This window comes from Lemur catta, chromosome 11 (genome assembly GCF_020740605.2).
Source record: "Lemur catta isolate mLemCat1 chromosome 11, mLemCat1.pri, whole genome shotgun sequence".
NCBI classification, from domain to species: Eukaryota; Metazoa; Chordata; class Mammalia; order Primates; family Lemuridae; genus Lemur; species Lemur catta.
The window spans coordinates 57,320,327-57,328,475 of NC_059138.1; positions in this window are offsets into that span (position 1 = coordinate 57,320,327).

The window sequence follows — 8,149 nt, forward strand, 5'->3', positions numbered from 1 at the left end:
TTACAAACCATACACAATTTTATCTTTCTTCAACAAAAGTCTTGCTTTTTTCTTCTGTATCTAATTCCATTGTCAACTGTTATAGGGAATGTTTTAGCCACATCTGTGAAAGCAATCAGTGAATCTGAACCCTGGACATGTTACCATTATCAAAAAAGGCCATCCACTTAAAAAAGTCCTTTGAGTTAAAAATGTCATGTGGCTTCATAACATAAGCCAAAATTGCCTTAATAAGATTATCATTTTTCTCCTCTTGAAGCAAGTAGCATGGTTCACTGACTTTCTTCATTGGCCCTGGCTGCATCTAGTTTACAAGTTTACAAATGCTCTTCTAAGACCAATTGAAAGGCTAACCACACATTTAAGTCCAGGCTACTATCCAATTGTGAGCCTCTTCCTCAACCTTATGGTCAAATTTAGAAAGCAGTCATATTCTTGGCTTCAGTGGGAACAAGTTGGAAAGGTCTTTTGAGGTTCATCATGTTGGTTCTCAGTTCTCTGCAGGGAGAAGAGGCTGGGTTGGCTGTGTATGTTACAGACCACCATTTCCCCTCCTCTTTGGACCTGGAGACTGGCTATTGCAGTGGGAGTTCTGAGAACTGCTTCTCATGGGTCCCATGTCCTGGACAATTGCTATTCTGGGCAGCAGTTAACACCCTCATTCTGGTTCAGATAGGTTTCATAGAAACTTCTAGATTCCCCACCACTCCTGCACTGGGATGCCACACAAGCTGCTAAGTTATAATTGCAGAGGATTTCTTTCCTATCCTCTAATCATACTCAGTATTATTTTTGTTTAGCCCCCTTGCACATTTGGATCACCCCTGATGAAAACTGAGATTCCAATAAGTTGTGTGGGGAGTTAGCTACACTCCCAGCAAAAAATCAGGTACCTTTGGCAGGGGTTGTCACAACAGATAAGGAAAATAATAGAAAATAGAAAATAATAGAATATGGAAATAAAGGAATACACAGAGATGAAAGCACAGTTTTATATAGTATAGATTTTATAAAAGTTGGGAGATTGGGAGACCTTCAGCATTCCTGTGAGCTGTGAGGCCCCAAGTGAAGTTTCACATCAATATTTATTGGTATAGTGATTGGTTGCCAGGGGTAACAGATTTATATAATAACAGGTAGTTTGTTTTAGGTTAAAAGTCTCCCCAAAAGCTTCTAGAGATCCTTTAATTACCTCTATCTACATGAACAAACGGTTACAAAATCTTTCTAAGACAAACTTCTAAGTTCTAAGATAAAACTATCACTTAGCAGAAAGGTTAAACAGAAATATAGTGGCTCTATATTTCTTTATCTAGTTTTTGTGGATTGAGACAGGTAGTCAGGAGTGAAGCAGGAATCGTCCCTTAGGCTAATTGCCTTTAGCCGCAGGTATCTGTCTCTGTCCGGGGGACACTCTTTGATCAGTTCCCATCCCATGGCCTTATGCCAAGCTTTGTCGTACAGAAACTGGTGTAGTAGACAGGTTTGAGAGACATAGTGTTGCCTTAGAAAGTGCTGCCACTGATCCGTGAGATGCCCTCCTGAGGCAAGGCAACCTTTGATATGTGAACTAACACGTTCACATATTCCTTCAGGGCAAAGCCCTGCAAAACTCCCGAAATCATTTATGTCTCTGTAGGAGACATGTCTATAGAGCAATATCTCTATGGAGCAATATTTCTATGGGGCAACAGAGTTATATGATTATTACTGAGAATTTCTTTTAGGAAGTATTTGAATTTCATTAAAGTATTTCACTTAAAGCAGTATTGATATCAAATGGGTACTCTTACCCTGTTATCCTCATTCTAACATGTACCAATATCCCCTACTCTGCTCCAAAATCCCACTAGAACATCAGGATCATGAGAGAAAAAATTTTGTCCATTCATGTGGCTTTAAACACCATCTATTCACTGATGACTCCCTAATTCATGCTTCTAGCACAAGTTCCTCCCTTGAACAACATACTTAAAGATTCCATTACCTACTTGAGATCTTCAATTACATGTCTAATACCCATCTCAAGTTAACATGCCCTAGAACAAACTTGTAATCTTCCCCAAAATATGTTCCTTCCTCATTTCCCCATCTCAGTAATAAACAAAATCTCATCTCTCCAGTTGTTTAGGTCACAAGCCTTGGAATCATCTTTGATGCCTCCTGCTCATAGACACCCCACAACCAATCTATCAGCAAATGCTAACGGCTCAGCCTTCAAAATGTATCCAGAACCCAGTGACTTCTCCTCACCTACTTTTGAGCCAACTTGGTAGAAGTTATGTTACCTTTTGCACTATCCACCCTGCCCCCAGCCAAGTGATATCACTGGTTTTATTCTTACTCCTCTGCAAACAGAACCAGATCATGTCACTCCTCAGCCCCAAACTCTTCAATGGCTCCTCATCTTACTTAGTGCAAAGTCAATGTCCTTTCATAGGCCCACGAGGCTCTACCTGATCCTTAGGTACCTCATCTATTCCTAGTCCCTTCTTCCCTCATTCAGCTTCAGCCTCACTTATCTTGCTGTTCCCCAAAGTATAGGATATGCACCTGCCCTAGGGCCTTTGCACTTGTTACTCCCTCTTCCATGAATGCCCTTCCCTGAGATAGTCACATGTTTTTCTCTATGACTTCCTGTAGATCTTTCCTCAAGTGTTCATTTCTCAGTGATCACCATATTTAACATAACAGCTCCCACTCTCAGCACTCTCTGTCCCCCTTTTGTGGCTTTTTTCCACCTATTGCACTTATCACTATCTGACATCCTGAACATTTTCTTTGTCTTCATATGGTGTTACTCTCCCTACCCACTAAAATCTAAATTTTATAAAGGAAGAGATTTTTGTCCTCCCCCCTTCAAAAATCTAACACTAGATAAAAAACCTGACATATATTGCCAACCTTCTGCATCTGTGGGTCTACATCTGCGAATTCAACCAACTGCAGATTGAAAATATCTGGGGGCAAAAGCCCAATAAAAAATAACAATACAACAATAAAAACTAATAAAAATTTTAAAACAGCATAATATCATAACTATTTACACAGCATTTACATTGTATTAGGTATTATAAGCAATCTAGATATGATTTAAGGTATACAGGAGGATATACATAGATTATATGCAAATACTACACCATTTGATAAAAAGGTCGTGATCATCTATATATTTTGGTATCTTGGTGGGAGGGTGGTGGTCCTGGAACTGATCCCCCTCAGATACTGAGGGAAGACTGTGGTAAGTACTCAATATATCTGTGTTGCATGATTGCCAAAGCTGTCAGTGGTCCCTGTGTGTTTGCTGGTGAGCAGGCTAGGGTGTGACAGATCCTAGGGACCAGTGGAATCAGAGAAGAACCTGGAGAAGAAACACATGACTTCTCAGGGTTCTCCTCACATGGTGCCTGGGAGATGAGGGATCCAGAATGGCAGCCTGCCTGATGCAGACATCCCTTCACTCCCACAGATGCCTCAGGAACACAGGGCCAGGCAGGCCTCCTCCGCCTGCCACGTGGGGTAAGGAGCGATACTCACTCACAGGAGTTCTTTTTTTGTACAGGGATTCTGACACGTCCAGGGCCACACGCTAATCCCCAGGACCCCGGTCCCTCTCTTTTAGGGCCTTTGGCACAAAAGTTCTCCTGTTTCTCTGAAAACAGAATTCTACTACCTTTGAGAAAGAGCCCAGAATTTAGAAATTCCAAAGGATAAAGACTTTTTACCCTCTCTCAATACCTATCCTGAGTGCACACGTGAGCGTGCGTGTATTTGTATGTGTGTGTGGTGTGTGTGTGTGCGTGAGTGCATGCGGGTGCCTAAAATTCCCCTCCTAGAGCCACCCGCACCTGCCTTCTTCAGTAGGCGCCACTTTGCTAATCTTGTTATTTGAACATTGGGGGAAATTGAAATGGTGCTGGAAGTCAAAGTGATATAATTGAATCCAGTTTTTTTCATACAAACAATGTATGAGGGAAGATTTGTTTTTTTGATGAAAGCCTAAGGGATGATCAGGAAGCCCGTGTTTAATCAATCATAAATCACATAGCTATGTCATAGGAATGTATATACCTAAATGGAGGCTTACAGTGACACAGCTAGTATGTTGGTTTCTCAAACACAAAAGTTAGTCGAAGGCTACAAGAGAAATGAGCTTTTGACCAACTAAAGAATCAATAATTTCTATTTTTGAAAATATATATACTATTATTGAAATGCTCATTTTACTAAAATATATTTTTAATTGGCATCTCCTCTGAGAGAAATATGGACTTGGAAGTGTCACATTTATATACAAAGGGCTAAATGAGTTGACTGAAGTGTCACAATCAGCAAAGGTGAAGCTTAGTCCAACAAGAAACAAGGGCATCTCCATGTGCAGGTGCCAGTACGACTTAATTAAAGGTAATCACACAAGCTAATGGTTATGTTAAGTAATAAAATCAGAAAGTAAGCCAAGGTCAAGTACATAGAAACAAATGGTTCCAAGAAGAGCAATTGCCTAAGGAGCAGTAAAAAGTGAGATAACAGAGACTTACACACATAATAATGATTATTAGCTAGAAATTATTAGCTAGAAAACGATCATCTCTGCTATTGGCGGGAAAACAAACTTGAAATCACTGCCATGTGTATCTCTGTTGCAACCTTTGAACTACAACAGTAAAAGAGAAAGAAGGAAGGAAAGTTGTAAATCTAAACACATGAAAATTTAAATATACAAAATACAGATTGAAACTAACATTTAGGGGTATTTAGTTTATGACAAGCTATTTCATCTTCCCCAAACCCTACTGAGATGGGCATTATCTTACTCATTTTACTACTAATAAAAGTGCTTTGAAGAGAGGTTTTGTAACACATTCAAATCACAACGCCAGCAAGTACTGGTACCAGGATTTGAACCCAGGTCTACTTAACTCCAAAACCCTTGTTTATTCCACTCCATGATCCAACCTCTTTTCTGGTCCCAATTAAACAAGCCCTGGTCAGTGAAATCCAGGCAATGATTCTGGGAACCTGAGTGTCGGGTGGAACAGGACTGAACTTTGGGCTGCAGAGCCAAAAGCCATGGATATCAAATGAGAATAACAACAGCAATGATGATAATATACCAGCTACTAAACCAGAGTAAAGAGCCAAGAAGACAATCCAAAAATCTATCAAAAACATGTCAACCAGTATTCCAAGAGAAGCTGGGCCCTCGCTGGACACTCTGCAGTTCACAAAACCCCTGGAAAAAAAAGGTGGAGTTTTTAACACTAAGCTGGGTGTAGAGAAGGAAAAGTCACCCTCACCTATAAGTGGGGGAAACTTGACAGTGATGACAGCCATTATAGAAATACCCAGGGGAAGTCAGGGTGGAGGATAAGTGGGGCCTTTCCATCTCCCCCATGAGATAATAGTAATAGTAATAATGCCAACAACACTAGGAGCAGAAGCAGCTAGCACTTAGTAAGGCCTGTCAACAACTATGTTAAGCACTTTGTAAACATTACATAATTTGGTCATAACATCCCTCCAAGGTGGATGTTCTTAAGGAGGCTTGTGGAGCAATTTGGCCCCAGAACTCTTTTTGTTTGTTTGTTTTTATTTTTATTTTATTTTAATTTTTTGTCAAAAGAGTCTCACTCTGTTGCCCGGGCTAGAGTGCAGTGACATCAGCCTAGCTCACAGCAACCTCAAACTCCTGGGCTCAAGCAATCCTCCTGCCTCAGCCTCCCGAGTAGCTGGGACTACAGGCGAGCACCACCACACCTGGCTCATTTTTCTATTTTTCGTAGAGACGGGGTCTGGCTCTTGCTCAGGCTGGTCTCAAATGCCTGACATCAAGGCAATTCTCCCGCCTTGGTCCCCTGGAGTGCCGGGATTATAGGCATGAGCCACTCAAGCACAGGCCCCAGAACTCTTAACCGCTATATCGTAGATCCTAATTTCCTAAAGAAATACCCTATCCTCAGCAGAGAAATTTCTACTTTTAACATAACTTTTACTCTATTTCTTAATAAGTAATACCCTAGTCTCATTATACAAAGATTTATTATCTCAAAATCTCTTTTGATTTTTTTTCCCCCAGCTATTTAAGAACATAAGAAACATTTTTAACCTGTGGGCCATACAAAAACAGGTGGTAGCCTAGAGTTTGCCAAGAGTTTGTGGTTTGGAGTAAAGATCATGACTATTATCAAAAGTAACTCATACCATATTCAGAGTGTGTGTGACTTTTTCTCTAATATTAAAACAGTCTTTGGGGCATGGCTATATTAAAAACTAATCAGATGTTTTGTGGTGGTACTCACCACCTTTGTGGGCCCTAGAAGTGATACTAATAGTGATAATAGCTGACATTTACAAAGAGACTAAGGTATGCCAAGCTCTGTAGTAAAGTGATTTTTATGCAGTATTTTATAATGTCCTCACAACAATCCTATGAGGTAGGTACTACTAATATTACTATTCTCGTATTTCTGGTGAGAAAGTGAGAAGCTTAGAAAGGTGAAATAATTTTCTCAAATAACTCAGTTGCTGGTGGCAGAGCTGGGTATTGAATCCAAGCAATCTACCCCCAGAACGTTATTGCTCTTGGTACAATTTTAAGTTAATTTTATAACATATCTAAGACTAATCCATTTACACCACTTCAACAACTAGATATATCTACACATTAATATTCAAAGTAAATAACTCTGGCCTCTATCTCTCTATCACAAAAACAGGAATTTTTTTTTGCTCTCTAAAGGTTTTAGGATTGGGGGTATGTTTGATGTAAGAAAAGAATCTGCTGTATGAGCAGAAGCCCTTATAACAGTGATTTTATTTGTTTCAGTACCATATATGGTATTGCCATGGTCCAACAGAGCCAGAGGTTCCTGACCACAGTGATACCTAAGAGACTTGGTGATCAGAGACACAATGTAGTGGAGGGAGACCCAAGGGTTAGCTGCAGAACCTTCCTGTCCATTGCAGTGGACAATATAGGAGCAGTGCCAGGCCTACAAGCATTGCAAGGGCCTGAAAAATGGTTTGATGCCTGAAAAAGAAACAAATTATTGGGCCCACAATACAAAAAGAAAAAGAAAAAATTGAAATGAACAAATAACTGAGTTAAATGTCTATCAAGGTAACATTAAGTCAAGTGGTCAATTGCAACTAAATCTTCTTTGGTTATATGTAAATGATATTTTGTGCAAGAAATGATTGCCTTTTAGTATGTTTAATATGCTATGGGGTGGAGCCAACAAGGGATGAGGGTCCGAGTGGTGCTTCCCTAACCCAGCTCCATGATTAGGAGGTTTTTCTTCTGCAGAGCCACACCCAATTATGCCATTTTCATAAGAGGACTGGCCTAAAAGGCCAAACATATTTACTTCCAGTTTACCTACTTGTAGCAACTTTTCCCTAGGTATATATTTATGTTCTTTATTTCTCTCTCACTTCTTCTCCACCCAAAGGAAAGCCCCATCTGGTGACACTGCCTCTAGGTTTTAGGAGGTACCAAGGAACTATATAACTGATCAGCTTGGTAAGTTTAAAAAATTTCTGTCAACCAAATACAAAGGGAGAACATAAATTAAGGACACATGAAAGTTAAACTATTTATAAATGACATCGAATGAATTGAAATCATGAAATGCTTTCTAGCCGTCAAAACTACAAAGTAAAAGGAAAAAAGATATCCTGAAGTGCTCAGGAAAATGAAATATAAGGTAACATTAAAATTTATATTTTCATTGATATAAAATTCATTTTAAAGATTTTCGTGTAACTTAGTTCTATATTTATTGGAAATGAAAGATGATTATGACATATTTAGTGAAAAAGACTGCACAACAATATGACCATACGATTCTATTTTTGTTTGAAGCATATAAGTGGGCATTTATTCAAAGAATAAGAAAGTCTAAAAAGGTGAAGACAAAAATGTTTATAACTGATATTTTCTCCAGGCAATAAAATTATAAGTTTTTTTCTAATGTTTCTATAATAAATATAAATTGTAAATTTTAAAAGTTGATGAAAAAAAATTATGGCCTGTTCCTCAAGAAACATTGATGAATCAGCCATGGGCCACCTGTGATCTTCAGCAAATTACTCTGAGACACAGTTTACTTATCTAAAAAATAAAAGTGTAAAATGTACTTAATCTAAA